Source organism: Pelophylax lessonae (genome assembly GCF_965119305.1).
Source record: "Pelophylax lessonae genome assembly, chromosome: 10".
NCBI classification, from domain to species: Eukaryota; Metazoa; Chordata; class Amphibia; order Anura; family Ranidae; genus Pelophylax; species Pelophylax lessonae.
The window spans coordinates 231,758,911-231,773,482 of NC_138777.1; positions in this window are offsets into that span (position 1 = coordinate 231,758,911).

Sequence of the window (14,572 nt, forward strand, 5' to 3'; positions counted from 1 at the left end):
ACATTACAGCATGGGGAAATATTCCTTCTTTGTGTTTGTACAACCTCATCTTGAAATGTGTATGCCCAATGCCGGAGAAAAGAGAAGAGAGAGATGAAAAAAAAAAAAAAAAAAGCCCCTCTTGAACCGCGAATGTTATTATTTATGATGAAATAGGAGTTACATTAAAATCAAGAGTGTGCATCCTCTTAATGTTTGCAGCAGGGCACATCCATTTACATATTTACAAGGTTACTGCTACAGAATGACATTAGAACCTTGTGTTTTCTTTCCCTTTTTTAAGCACGTTGCATGTATTGTACATGTGTGTGATGATCTTTTTTTTTCTTTTTTTTTTTCTTTTTTATTCCCATTGTGTGATATTTATGATTTTACAAATATAACAGCCAGATAACAGAGCTCTTTGTCATTGCATGATACGCTGTTAAAGATTGTATTATTATGTGCCAGCTTACATCTCTTCATGTGATCAGTATTATATCCAATTGAAAAAAAAAAAAGAACTATTAGGTCAGCAGCATCATAAAAAGAGGAAAGCACAACATATTTAAATCCTATGCAAATAGAGATGGCTGAGCGGGGTATAAGTGGAAAACCACTGCCCTCTTAGGGTGAAATGTGAGGATGACAGGCCATCTCTTGGCTTTTTTTTTTTTTAAATAGATATATACAGTCATTTTGTATTTATTTGAATTCAATATATGTACTGTATGACGCAATCTCTGTGAACCCAGAGGGATGTGCTCCCTAAACCCCCCCCCAAAAAAAAAACAAAAAAACACGTAGGTAGAAAATGCCAACCTAATGTTGTTATTAAGCTAAGGAAAATAATATCAAATGTTCTGTATTCATTTTGAAATAAATAGATGTATGACAAAATCTATGTAAACCCAAAAGGATGTGCTCCCTAAAAAAAAAAAAAATGGTAGAAAATGTCAACCTAATGTTGTTGTTAAGCTAAGGAAAATAATATCAAATGTTTTGTATTCTTTTTGAAATAAATAGATGTTAGATGTATGACAAAATCTCAGTGAACCCAAAAGGATGTGCTCCCTAAAAAAAAAAAAAAATGGTAAAAAATGTCAACCTAATGTTGTTGTTAAGCTAAATAATATAATATCAAATGTTCTGTATTCATTTTGAAATAAATAGATGTATGACAAAATCTATGTAAACCCAAAAGGATGTGCTCCCTAAAAAAAAAAAAAAACAAACAAAAAAAAAACACATTAGTAGAAAATGCCAACCTGATGTTGTTGTTGAGCTAAGGAAAATAATATCAAATGTTTTGTATTCATTTTGAAATAAATAAATGTTAGATGTATGACAAAATCTCTGTGAACCCAAAATGATGTGCTCCCTAAAAAAAAACAAAAAAAAAAAATGGTAGAAAATGTCAACCTAATGTTGTTGTTAAGCTAAAGAATTTAATATCAAATGTTTTGTATTCATTCTGAAATAAATAGATGTATGACAAAATCTCTGTGAACCCAAAAGTATGTTCTCCCTAAAAAAAAAAAAAAAAAAAAAAACACACATTAGTGGAAAATGCCAACCTATTGTTGTTATTAAGCTAAGGAAAATAATATCAAATGTTTTGTATTCATTTTGTAATAAATATGTATGACAAAATCTCTGTGAACCCAAAAGGATGTGCTCGCTAAAAAACAAAACAAAACAAAAAAAAAAAAAAAAAAAACATTAGTAGAAAATGTCACCCTAATGTTGTTGTTAAGCTAAGGAAAATAATATCAAATGTTTTGTATTCATTTTAATTTAAAAAGATATTTTGATTGTAAGCTCTAACGAGCAGGGCCCTCTGATTCCAACTGTATTAAAGTGCATTGTATTTGTAGTGTCTACCCTCAAGTTGTAAAGCGCTGCGTAAACTGTCGGCGCTATATAAATCCTATATAATAATAATAATATAAGATGCAATCTCTGTGAACCCAAAGGGATGTACTCTCTCTCTCTCAAAAAAAAATAAATAAATAAAAACACATAAGTAGAAAATGCCAACCTAATGTTGTTGTTAAGCTAAGGAAAATTATATCAAATGTTTTGTATTCATTTTGAATTAAAAATATATATTGATTGTAACCTCTAACGAGCAGGGCCCTCTGATTCCACCTGTATTAAAGTGTATTGTATTTGTAGTGTCTACCCTCAAGTTGTAAAGCGCTGCGTAAACTGTCGGCGCTATATAAATCCTATATAATAATAATAATATAAGATGCAATCTCTGTGAATCCAAAGGGATGTACTCTCTAAAAAAAAAAGTAGAAGATGCCAACCTAATGTTGTTGTTAAGCTAAGGAAAATATCAAATGTTTTATATTAATTTTGAATTAAATAGATGTATGACACAATCTCTGTGAACCCAAAGGGATGTGTTCCCTAAAAAAAAAAAAAATCACGTAAGTAGAAAATGCCAACCTAATGTTGTTGTTAAGCTAAGGAAAATATCATGAAATGTTTTGTATTCTTTTTGAATTAAATAGATGTACGACGCACGCAATCTCTGTGAACCCAAAGGAATGTGCTCCCTAAAAAAAAAAAAAACCCAAAAAAACACGTAAGTAGAAAATGCCAACATAATGTTGTTGTTAAGCTAAGGAAAAAAAATATCATGAAATGTTTTGTATTCTTTTTGAATTAAATAGATGTACGACGCAATCTCTGTGAACCCAAAGAGATGTGTTCCCTAAAAAAAAAAAACCCCAAAAAATCACGTAAGTAGAAAATGCCAACCTAATGTTGTTGGTAAGCTAAGGAACATAATAGCAAATGTTTTGTATTCATTTTAAAATTAATAGATGTATGACGCAATCTGTAAACCCAAAAGGATGTGTTCTCTAAAAAAGTCAGAAAAAAACGCATTAGTAAAAAATGTCAACCTAATGTTTTTGTTAAGCTAAGGGAAATAATATCAAATGTTTTGTATTCATTTTGATTTAAAAAGATGTATGATGCAATCTGTGAACCCAAAGGGACATGCTCCCTAAAATAAAAAATAATAAAATACCACATAAGTAAAGAATGCCAATATAATGTTGTTAAGCTAAGGAAAATAATATGCAATAATATGAAATGTTTTGATTTTCTTTTGTATTATATAGATGTACACAATCTCTGTATTTTGAATGAAGCCAAAGTGATATGCTCCCTAAAAAAAAAAAAAAAAAAAAACACATAAGTAAAAGATATCAACCTAATGCTGGGCATCTGAGCACCACAAACCAAAAATGCTATTAAATTAATTTTTAACGTTCAAAGCTCCCCCAGTTATCACAAGAAAACACTTTGAAAAACACCCCCTCTAGCATTTCTATCCGTGGCCATCTTAAGTAAGGGCAGATGATTCATGTAGCATTTACTTCATAGAGTCTACCTGCCCTTAGCTCAGGCACGCAAGCAGAAGAGGGTGTGTTTGGCTGAAAAAGCCCCTCCTCCCCTCCTGAAGACTCTTGGGATGTATGGCATAATTTGCCAAGGCCAGAAACAAGGAAGTAACTAAAAAAAAATGTAACAAAAAATGAAAACAAGTAAATATGATATGCTTTCCTATCCAATCACTAATTCTGTCAGGAAAAGGATTAAAAATAGTCAATGTTTATTGAGAGAGTGAAGTTCCACTTTAAGCTAAGGAAAATATTGCACAATAACATCAAGTGTTTTATATTCGTTTTGTATTATATAGATGTACGCAATCTCTGTACTTTGAATGAAGACAAAAGGATTTGCTCCCTAAAAAAAAAAAAAATCAACCTAATGCTGTTGTTAAAGTGGAACAACACGGCATCTGAGCACCACACAAACCAAAAATGCTGTTTAATTAATTTTTAACGTTCAAACTTCCCCCATCAATCACAAGAAACCACTTTGAAAAACACCCCTCTGGGGCGTGTCCAAGATGGTGGCGTGAGCAGTCGTTCTTCTCGGAGCTCTGCTAGAGTGAATCTGTTCCTTTTCTCCTTACCTGGATTGCCCTTATCCTGCGCTGGGTGAATCGGTCCCCTATGCCTTATAAATCATCTGGGAAGTCGAGGGGTGGTAAGAAACTCAGTTTTTCCCCGTATGTCCCTGATCCAGCCAGTCCTGTGCCGTGTGTGGCGGGAAACCCTGGGAAACGTTCCAATATGGCTATGGCCGACACTGCCACTCCTTCTCTCCTGGGCATTCCTGAAGTTATGGCGGTGATAACGGCCTGCCAGTCTGTCCCGAGGGGGAAAATAGAGGCAGTGCAGCTGGACACTGGCCTCATTAGACAGGACCTGGACAAGATCCGTACAGGCTCACCAATGCCGAGCAATGAGTCAGCTACATGGAGGACATGTCACAGGAGCATACCACAGTGATTCGCACTTTGCAAATCAAGATGAGAACCTTAGAATATGCCGAAAACCGCAGTAGGAGGAATAACCTGCGCATAGTGGGCCTGACAGAGAGGGTTGAGGGCAAGAATCCCACTGTTTTTGCGGAGGATCTGCTGCGCTCTATACTACCTCTGGCTCAGCTCTCCCCCTATTTTACCGTAGAGAGGGCTCACAGGGTGCCGCCACAACCAGACCCTGAGTGCTCCCCTCGCCGCACACTAATCCTCAAGTTGCTGAACTTCAGAGATCGAAATGAGATTCTATGGGCTGCACGGGCTAAGGGGGAACTCTCCTATCAGAATAATAAATTGCTCCTATTCCCAGATTACACGGTCAAGGCAGCCATGAGGGCTAAAGGAATTAGATACAGTATCCTGTTCCCAGCAAAGTTGCGGGTGGTGGATGGGGAAACCATCAGATTCTTCACTAATCCCAAGGATGCTGCTTCTTGGCTGGAATTGTTGCCACCTTTGAAATGAGTGTGCTCCCTATTTATCCCCTCTCACTGACGGGAATATTTATTCTGTTCTGTTCCAAAGGCTATGGCTGAGCCTCTGTTACTCACTGGAGTCCTGGGACTACACAAAAGGAACGGCACTTACCCTACGGCATGCCTGCTTGCATCCTCACTTCTCTTGTGACCCTCATGCTTTTTATCTTACCATCAGGGTACATGGTCATGCCTGCCCCAGGGCTTCACCCAGCCATATTAGACTCATTGCACTGTTCCAGGTTTTTAAACAATAGACTCTCAAGTTTTTTGCCCCTGGCTTGTCCAGGTGAACTTTATCACTTGTTTCTCCTGTACCTCTAGCACTGCTAGTACCTATATTGGGACTAATTGTGAGTGATCTATATCACTGGTGGCTCTGGTTCCCCCTCTGTAAGCTTCATATAAAAGGGGGGTAACTCACTGTCTCCTGCTGATCAGCATACTCCTCCTCTACTTGGTTATCCTATGGGATTTGTTTGGGGTTCTATACAGGATTCCAGTTTGAAGGATCTGCGGGGTGGGGGGGGTTGGGTGGTCAGCCGTTGATGACTTTTATTATTTTTTGGGGGGTTTTACCACTCTTTATAGATTATGCAAAACTATTTTATGCAACAGTCTTTACTACTTGTGATCTTGAGCACCTCTGTGTAATGTGTACTATATTGGGAGGGGGGTGGTCTTCCGCCTGAATGGGTTTAGGGCCTCTAGTGGGTTGTGATGATGCACCATTACTCCTAAGAATATTCTTTATTTTTACATATCATGGCTAAGTTCTCAGTGCTCTTCTGAAATGTCCGGGGCTTGAACTCAGCAGTTAAGCGCTGAGTTGTATTCACTTACCTTAAAAAATACTCCCCACAGATATTCTTCTTCAGGAGACTCATTTGGTGGGTTCTCGCATTCTCGGTCTTAAAAAGGCTTGGGTAAGCTGCCACTATCACTCTACTTACTCCAGTTACTCTAGGGGAGTGAGCATTTTGGTTCATAGGTCCCTTCCTTTTCTCCTTAGAGAGGCTGACTATGTTGCTGATCCTACTCCTCTGAACTATGGGTCCTGGCAGTGTGCGATGCGGGCTGTGGAACTACATAGACTTGAAATGACCAAAAAATCTATGCTAAATGTAGCCCAACGTATATTTGAACATGGTGACGAAAATGGTAGGATGCTGCCATGGTTGTCTTGGGGACACTTCACCACTATTCATATTGGTAGAATCTGAGATGAACGAGGGGTTCTTCTGGTTGGGCATGATGAAATTAATCATCGATTTCTACAGTATTATAGGTCATTGTACTCTACTAGGGTGGACTATGAGGAATCAGACCTTAAAACATTTTTGGATGGGGTGACCTTCCCTACTCTATCACGGGAGACCAGCGATAGGCTTGATAGGGAAATTTCTTTGGAGGAGGTGCAGACAGCTATAGCCCAACTGCAGCCGGGGATAGCTCCTGGTGTTGACAGGATTCCGGTTGAATTCTTCTCCACCTATTAAAATCTATTGGCCCCCATACTCACAACTCTGTTTTCCACATTTTCTCTCTAGGGGTCTCTTGCCCCAAGCCTGGTAAGGATCCAGAGGAATGTCTCTTCCTTAATTTGTCTACTACACATGACAACGGGGGCACTAGAGACATTGTCTCTTTGGATGCCGAAAAGGCATTCGACTCCATTGGGTGGGGGTACCTCTAGAAGATATTAGGCAGATATGGGTTTGGTCCCCAGTTTCTAAGTTGACTGCATATGCTATACCGAGATCCCACCGATTGTATTTGCAGTAATGGCAGGATTACCACGAAATTTCCCCTTCAGGGGGGTACGCGAGTCCCCTTTCCACCCTTTTCTCCCTCCCTCTTTGCTCTAGCTTTGGAGCCACTGGCCATCTCGATACGGGCTTCCCGGCAGGTTGAGGGGCTGCGGTCGGTTCCCTGGAGGAAAAGGTGTCTCTTTACGCAGACGTTACTCTCTTTTATCTCCATGATGCAAACTCCTCCTTGCGGGCCGCCCTGGCACTCTTCAACGAATTTGGGCAGTTCTCTGGGGTCCGTATTAACTGGTCCATATCTAAACTTTTCCCCTTGGATCTCTTGTCACAAGTAACAGCTATGAATGCTCAGTTGTTATGGGTTGATAATTTTAAGTACTTACCTCGTAAGTACTATGATCTTAATATTCATCCTGTGCTTGCACAATTGCGCAGCAAGTGTTTGTCATGGGGGTCCCTCCCTTTAAACCTACTGGGGCGTATTAATCCTTAATAAAATGGTCTTTCTCCCCAAATTTAATTATATTTTCCTAATTGCCCTGTGTGGATTCCAGGCTCCTTCCTCCGAGAGCTGGACCACTGTATTGGTACCTTCATATGGACTGGATCCTCCCCACGGCTAGCAAAGTCTACTCTGTATCTCCCTATAAGATGTGGAGGGTTGGCATTGCCTGGCTAGTGTACTATTGGGCAGCAATACTGGTTTCCGTCCATTGGTGGTTTGTCCGCTCTCTGGCCAATGCGGCTGAATGCCTGGAGGCAGCTCTCCTGGGCTCTCTCAATGAGCTTGGGAACCTGATGGTCACCCTTTCAACCTCTATAGGGGAATCCCAATTTCTTACACTTTCAGTCAATTCCTGACCCTCGGGACATACCTTCACTGGACAGAGAGGATTGGGAGGACTGCTTTGAGGACAGCTTCAAGTTAGTTAGCTCTTCCAGAGATAAACTGATACAAACTAAATTCCTGCATAGAATGTATTACACTCCCCAAAGGTTGCACAGAATATATCTACATAGGGATTCTACTTGTAGCTGATGTCACTTGGATACTGGTACATACTTCTACATGTTCTGGACTTGTCCCAGGGTCGCAAGGTATTGGGCTCAAGTCTTTGAAGTCATAAATGGTCATCGCCAGCTGTCCCTGGTAAAGTCTCCGGAGCTAGCATTACTAGGCATGCAGGAAGATGATCAGATGCCTCGATACAGAAAGCTTTTTATCGCGTATCTCCTGTACTATGCCAAGAAAGCTATTTTGCTTATACCATTGTATAAATTGACATACTTGAACAGAAACTTTATAAATGATATATGGTCTGGGATTAAAAATACCATTCCAGTCTTTGCAGATGACACCAAGCTTTGCAGTGGTATAAATTCCTTACAGGATCTCTCCAACTTACAAGCTGACCTCAATGCACTATTTCGTTGTTCAACTATGTGACAAATGAGGTTTACTGTTGATAAATGTAAAGTTATGCTCTTGGGGGCTAAGAATATGCATGCATCATACATACTAGGGGGAGTACAACTGGGGGAATCCATAGCGGAAAAGGATCTGGGTGTTCTGGTACATCATAAGCCTTATAATAGCATGCGATGCCAAGCTGCGGTTTCCAAAGCAAGCAAAGTCCTTTCTTGTATTAGGAGAGGCATGGAGTCCAGAGAGAGATATATCATTTTGCCCCTGTACAAATCATTAGTAAGACCTCATCTGGAATATGCAGTTCAGTTTTGGGCACCAGTTCTTAAAAAGAATATTGGGGAACTGGAGAAAGTGCAGAGAAGGGCAACCAAACTGATAAGAGGCATTGAGGAGCTCAGCTATGAGGAGAGATTAGAGGAACTGAATTTATTCTCTCTTGAGGAGATTAAGGGGGGGATATGATCACCATGTATAATACATAAGAGGACCATATTGGGAACTTGGTGTTGAGTTTTTCAATTTAAGCAGAGGACAAGGGGGCACTCCTAACGTCTAGAGGAAAAGAGATTTCACCACCAAAAACAGAAAGGTTTCTTCACAGTAAGAGCTGTGAAAATGTGGAATAGACTCCCTCCAGAGAGGGTTCTGGCCTGCTCACTAGATTGCTTTAAAAAAAAGCCTGGATTCTTTCCCAGGTGTACTACTTAAATTTATAGGTAAAGTTGATCCAGGGAATATCCGATTGCCTCTCGGGTGGATCAGGAAATAATTTTTTCCCCTGCTGTAGCAATTGGATCATGCTTTGCTGGGGTTTTTCGCCTTCCTCTGGATCAACTGCTGGTACAGGATTGTGTTTTTGGGATTGTATGGTTGGGCTTTCTTTACTGTTTTTTGTTTTTTATTGGTTGAGCCAGATGGACTTGTGTCTTTTTTCAACCTGACTAACTATGTAACTATGTCCCAAGAAGTTTGACAGAATCTGGCAACCCTGTACAGTGTGTTGAGTTTGTTGTTCCTTACTATGATATACCATTCATGTTTCTTGTTTGACAATCTAGGATGCATTATATATAATTTATGCGCTCACTGTTTCCTTAAATTGTACTGATGAAGTATTTGTACCATAGGTATGGGAACACTATACTGCATTTGTGTTGGTTGTCCATTTACTTGTGCTCCATATCTTCCTGCAATTGAATGCCTGTACCATATTCCTTTTTTTCTACAATAAAATTATATTCTGACACCTCTAGCATTTCTGGCCCTGGCCATCTTAACCGGTTGCCGACCGCCGCACGACTATATACGTCGGCAGTCAGCCCCGGCCAGGCAAAGTGACATATATATACGTCACTAGCCTGTCACTTGCTTGGGAGCCAATAGCGGGCGAGCGCACGCCCGCGGAGGCACGCTCCCGCCCCGGCTCGTTCCCTAGCAAGTCCGTGCGTGTGACTGGCGGACTCGATGTCCGCCGGTCACTCGGCGATCGTCGGTGCAGAGGGAGAAAGGCAGGCGGCTGATGTAAACAAGCCGCCTGTCATTCTCCCCTGTGTAGGAATGGTGATCATATGGTTCTACTATGTAGGACCGTTGATCACTGTTCCTACACCAGTAGCCATGTCCAATCACAGTTAGAAGCACGCCCCTAGGGACACACTTAACCCCTCCTTCCCCAATAAAGTTAACCCCTTCCCTGCCAGTGTCATTTTGCAGTAACAGTGCATATGTATAGCACTGATTACTGCAGTAATGTCACTGGTAACCCCAAAAGTGTCAAAAATGTCAGTCAAAGGTCCGATCTGTCCGCCGCAATGTCGCAGTACCGCAAAAAAATCGCAGATCGCCGCCATTACGAGTAAAAAAAAAACCAACAAAAATGACAAAAATCTTTCCCTTAGTTAGTAAACGCAATAACTTTTGCGCAAACCAATCAAAATACGCTTTTTGCGATTTTTTTTTTACCAAACATATGTAGCATAAAACAAATTGGCCAAAAATGTTAAAAAATTTTGATTTTTACATTTTTTTTTGGGAATTTCATATAAAAAAATGTGAAAAATATTGTTTTTTTTGCAAAATTGACGCTTTTTTTGTTTATAGCGCAAAAAGTAAAAATCGCACAGGTGATCAAATACCACCAAAAGAAAGCTCTGTTTGTGGGAAAAAAAGGATGTCAAATTCGTTTAGGTACAGCGTCGCACGACCGCGCAATTGTCCATTAAAGTCACGCAGTGCCGAATCGCAAAAAAAGCCCTGGTCAGGAAGGGGGTAAAATCTTCCGGGGCTTAAGTGGTTAAGGGCAAATGATTCATGTAACATTTACTTCCTACAGTCTACCTGCCCTTAGCTCAGGCACGCAAGCAGAAGAGGATGTGCTTGGCTGAGAAAGCCCCTCCTCCCCTCCTGAAGACTCTTTGGATGTATGACATAATTTTCCAAGGCCAAAAAAACAGAAAGTAACTGAAGAAATGTAAAAAAAAAAAAAGTAAATATGATATGCTTTCCTATCCAATTACTAATTCTGGCAGCAAAAGGATTAAAAATAGTCAATGTTTATTGAGAGAGTGAAGTTCCACTTTATTTTAAGGAAAATACTGCACAATAATATCAAATGTTTTATATTCATTTCTTGCGATTCGGCACTGCGTTAATTTAATGGAAAATTGCGCGGTCATGTGACGCTGTAGCCAAATTAAATTGATGTCCTTTTTTTCCCACAAATAGAGCTTTCTTTTGGTGGTATTTGATCACCTCTGCAATTCTTATTTTTTACGCTTTAAACAAAAAAAAAGAGCGACAATTCTGAAAAAAAAAAAACAATATTTTTCACATTCTGCTATATAACATTTCCAAAAAAAATTTAAAAATCAAATTTTTTCATCCTTTTTGTCCAATTTGTATTCTGCAACATATTTTTGGTAAACAAAAATTGCAATAAGTGTATTTTGATTGGTTTGTGCAAAAGTTATTGCATCTACAAACTAGGGGAAAGATTTATGTAATTTTTTTTTTCTTTTTACTAGTAATGGTGGCGATCTGCAATTTTTAGCAGGACTGCGACATTGCGGCGGACAGATCTGACCCCTAACTGACATTTTTGACACTTTTGGGTGGACCAGTGACATTATTACAGTAATCAGTGCTAAAAATATGCATTGTTATTGTAATAATGACATTGGCAGGGAAGGGGTTACCCCAGGGGTGATCAAGGGGTTAAATGTGAGCCTAGGGGAGTGATTACTATCTGTGGGGGGAGAGGCTTGTAAAATGACCATAGAGACCTGTGATCCTATATAGAAGGATCACAGGCGCTCTGTGATCATTACAGAGAGAAGAACGGTCGGCTGTGTTTACAACAGTAGACCGTCCTTCTCTCCCAGCGGGGAGCAATCATGGGTGGCTGGCGGCAATCGTGGCATCCCTGCTGCCTATTGGAGGTGGGGGCAGGGCGGGAGCGCGTCCCAGCACCAGGTCCAGTGGACCCAGTGGGACCCATGGTAGGGCCAGCCCTGCCTCAGCCTATATTTGCCATTTTGAAGCCTAGTTTGATTGTCATTTAAGCCGAATACACATGGGCCGGATGTCGGGAGACACCGGGCGGTTCAAAAAAATGGCCGATGTTTGGCACGTGTGTATGTCGGATGTGCATGCTGGAAAACCAACAGCCGACTGACTCCCGATCAGTGCTTTTAGACAATGGCAGAGAGCGCTGATCGGAGTGTTCTGGGGGGGGGGGGGGGGAGTATCCCTCTGTCAGAACACAACAGGTCAGCAGGGGAGATCGCTGCACTAATGTCAGATCAATAGTACAGTGTCTCTGACCCGAGCCCACAGTTTTTTTTTCATTCTACCTGCTGGGTTTTCAAAAAAAAAACTTGTAGTGTGTACCAAGCTATACAGTTAGTCTGTAATCTATGCTTCTCCAGGACACGTTGGTTTCATGTTTGTACAGTACAGGCAGGGCTGGTGCTTCCACTAGGCAAACTAGGCAGCCGCCTAGGGCGCATTGCTACCTAGGGGCGCAGCCAGGAGTCGGCAATCTCTCTCCGTCATGAATTATTATTGTGAGCTGAGGGGAGAGGTGGCGGTAGGGGAGGAAGAAGGGACAGAGAAAGATGCCAGGTGTCTTGGGCAGTGGCGGAACTATCAGGCCCTGGCTTTCCACTACTGTTGGAGGGGCCCCAAGAGGCAGGAATGGAGCCCACCAGAGTGCTGCCTGCATGATGATCCTCTTCAGCTGGAGCTGAACGGCCTTAACCCCAGGCAGGAAGTGACTCTCTGCACTGAGCTGGTCCCTGGGTGTTACATGAAGCATCCCTGGTATGAAAGGGAATCAGGGTCACCAGTTGTGCCATGGGGAATCAGAGTCACCAGGTGTGACATGGAGGATAGGGGTCACCGGGTTTACCATGAGGAATTGGGGTCCCTGGGTGTGCCATGGGGGATTGGGGTCCCCAAGTGTGACACGGAGGAACATCGGGGTCCCCAGGTGTGACATGGAGGAACATCAGGGTCCCCAACTGTGACATGGAAAAACATCAGGGTCTGACATGGAGGAACATTGGGGTCACTGAGTATGACAGCATGACATGGAGGAACACAGGGGTCCCTGGGTGTGACATGGAGGAACATCAGGGTCAGTGGGTATGACCGCATGACATGGAGGAATATTGGGATCCAAGGGTGTGACATGGAAAAACATCAAAGTCCCTGGGTGTGACACGGAGGGACATTAGGGTCCCCGGGTGTGACATGGAGGAACATGGGGGGTCACTGGGTATGAAAGCATAACTTGGAGGAACCATCAGATCAGGGTCACTGTGTATGACATAGAGGAGTATTTAACCCCTTTCCCCTTTTTTTTTCTAGGGCGTAAAATAGTCTAGCACCGGCCCTGAGTACAGGCAGTCCCTGGGTTACCAATAAGATAGGGTCTGTACTGTAAGTTTGTTCTTCAAGAGAAGTTCCAGCCTGGGGAAAAAATAATTAACCAATTAAACAAATCCTGTAGCTGCTGACTTTTCATATAAGAACACTTACCTATCCAGGGATCCCATGATGTCGGCTCCCGAAGCCCTTCTGTCCATCTGCTCCGGGTGCAGGCGCTGGTATCTTCATGAAGGGAAACAGGAAGTAAAGCCTCGCAGCTTCACAGCCTGTTTTATACTGCTCTTGCTCGAGTCACGCTGCACTTGACCAGTGTAGAATAGATGTCCCCAAACTTATACCCTGGCTGAAAGGCCAAACTCTACCCCACCCCATAAACACCTCACACTTTACCTCAATGAATGAGACCACACCACAAGTGGAGTAAAATTGGCCATAGCAGCCTTTTTATTAACAATTTTAACTTAAATTAACATAAAGGAGAAAAAACATTCCTTAAAGAGGTTGTAAACTCAATTGTTTTTTTTTTTCTTTTTCACCCTGAAAGAGAAACACATAATGAGCTAGTATGCATCGCATACTAGCTCATTATGCAATACTTACCCTAGAACGAGCCCTCGCCGTGCCGCCTGCTCACCTCTATGATGGGCGACATGTTCAGTCGCCCGTCTTCCGGGATCGCGGCATCCGGCCGACGGTCACGGCACGGGACTCTGAAGGAACGGCACCAGTGGCCGTTCCTTCAGAGCGCATGCGCCAGTGACGTCACTGGCTGCATGTAAGGTAAATATCTCCTAAACCGTACATGTTTAGGAGATATTTACAGTACCTATAGGTAAGCCTTATCATAGGCCTTATCATAGGCTTTCCTATAGGTACAACTTGCAGAGGAGGGTTTACTTCCTCTTTAACCGCTTTACCACCGCCCACAGTAATATTACTGCGGCAGAGTGGCTCGTTATCGTCTGACGACATAGTACTACATCGTCAGACACTCCCCCTTCTGGGCGGCGCTTGCGTGCCGCCGGAGGCTCGCTCCCGCTGTTTTCATTCACAGCGGGAGTCGGGCCAGGGGAGGAGCAGCGGCGATCGCCGCTGCTCTGCCCCGATCGCCGGGGATCTAGTGTGGAGATCCGCCCGCCTGTGTAAACACAAGCGGGTGGATCTCCATAGTGACAGGGAGTGACAGATCGGACTGTTCAGCATAGCTGGACATCCGATCTGTCCATGACTCACTCAGTCACCTCCCCCCCTACACGTCAGTAAGCACCAGACATACATTAACCCCTCCCTCTCCAATAAAATTAACCCCTTCCCTGCCAGTGTCATTTTTACAGTAACAGTGCATATATATAGCACTAATTACTGCAGTAATGTCACTGGTACCCCCAAAAGTGTCAAAAATGTCAGTCAAGGGTCCGATCTGTCCGCCGCAATGTCGCAGTCCCGCAAAAAAAATCGCAGATCGCCGCCATTACGCGTTAAAAAAAAAACCACCAAAAATTACAGAAATCTTTCCCTTTGTTAGTAAACGCAATAACTTTTGCGCAAACCAATCAAAATACGCTTATTGCGATTTTTTTTACCAAACATAGGTAGCAGAAAACAAATTGGCCAAAAA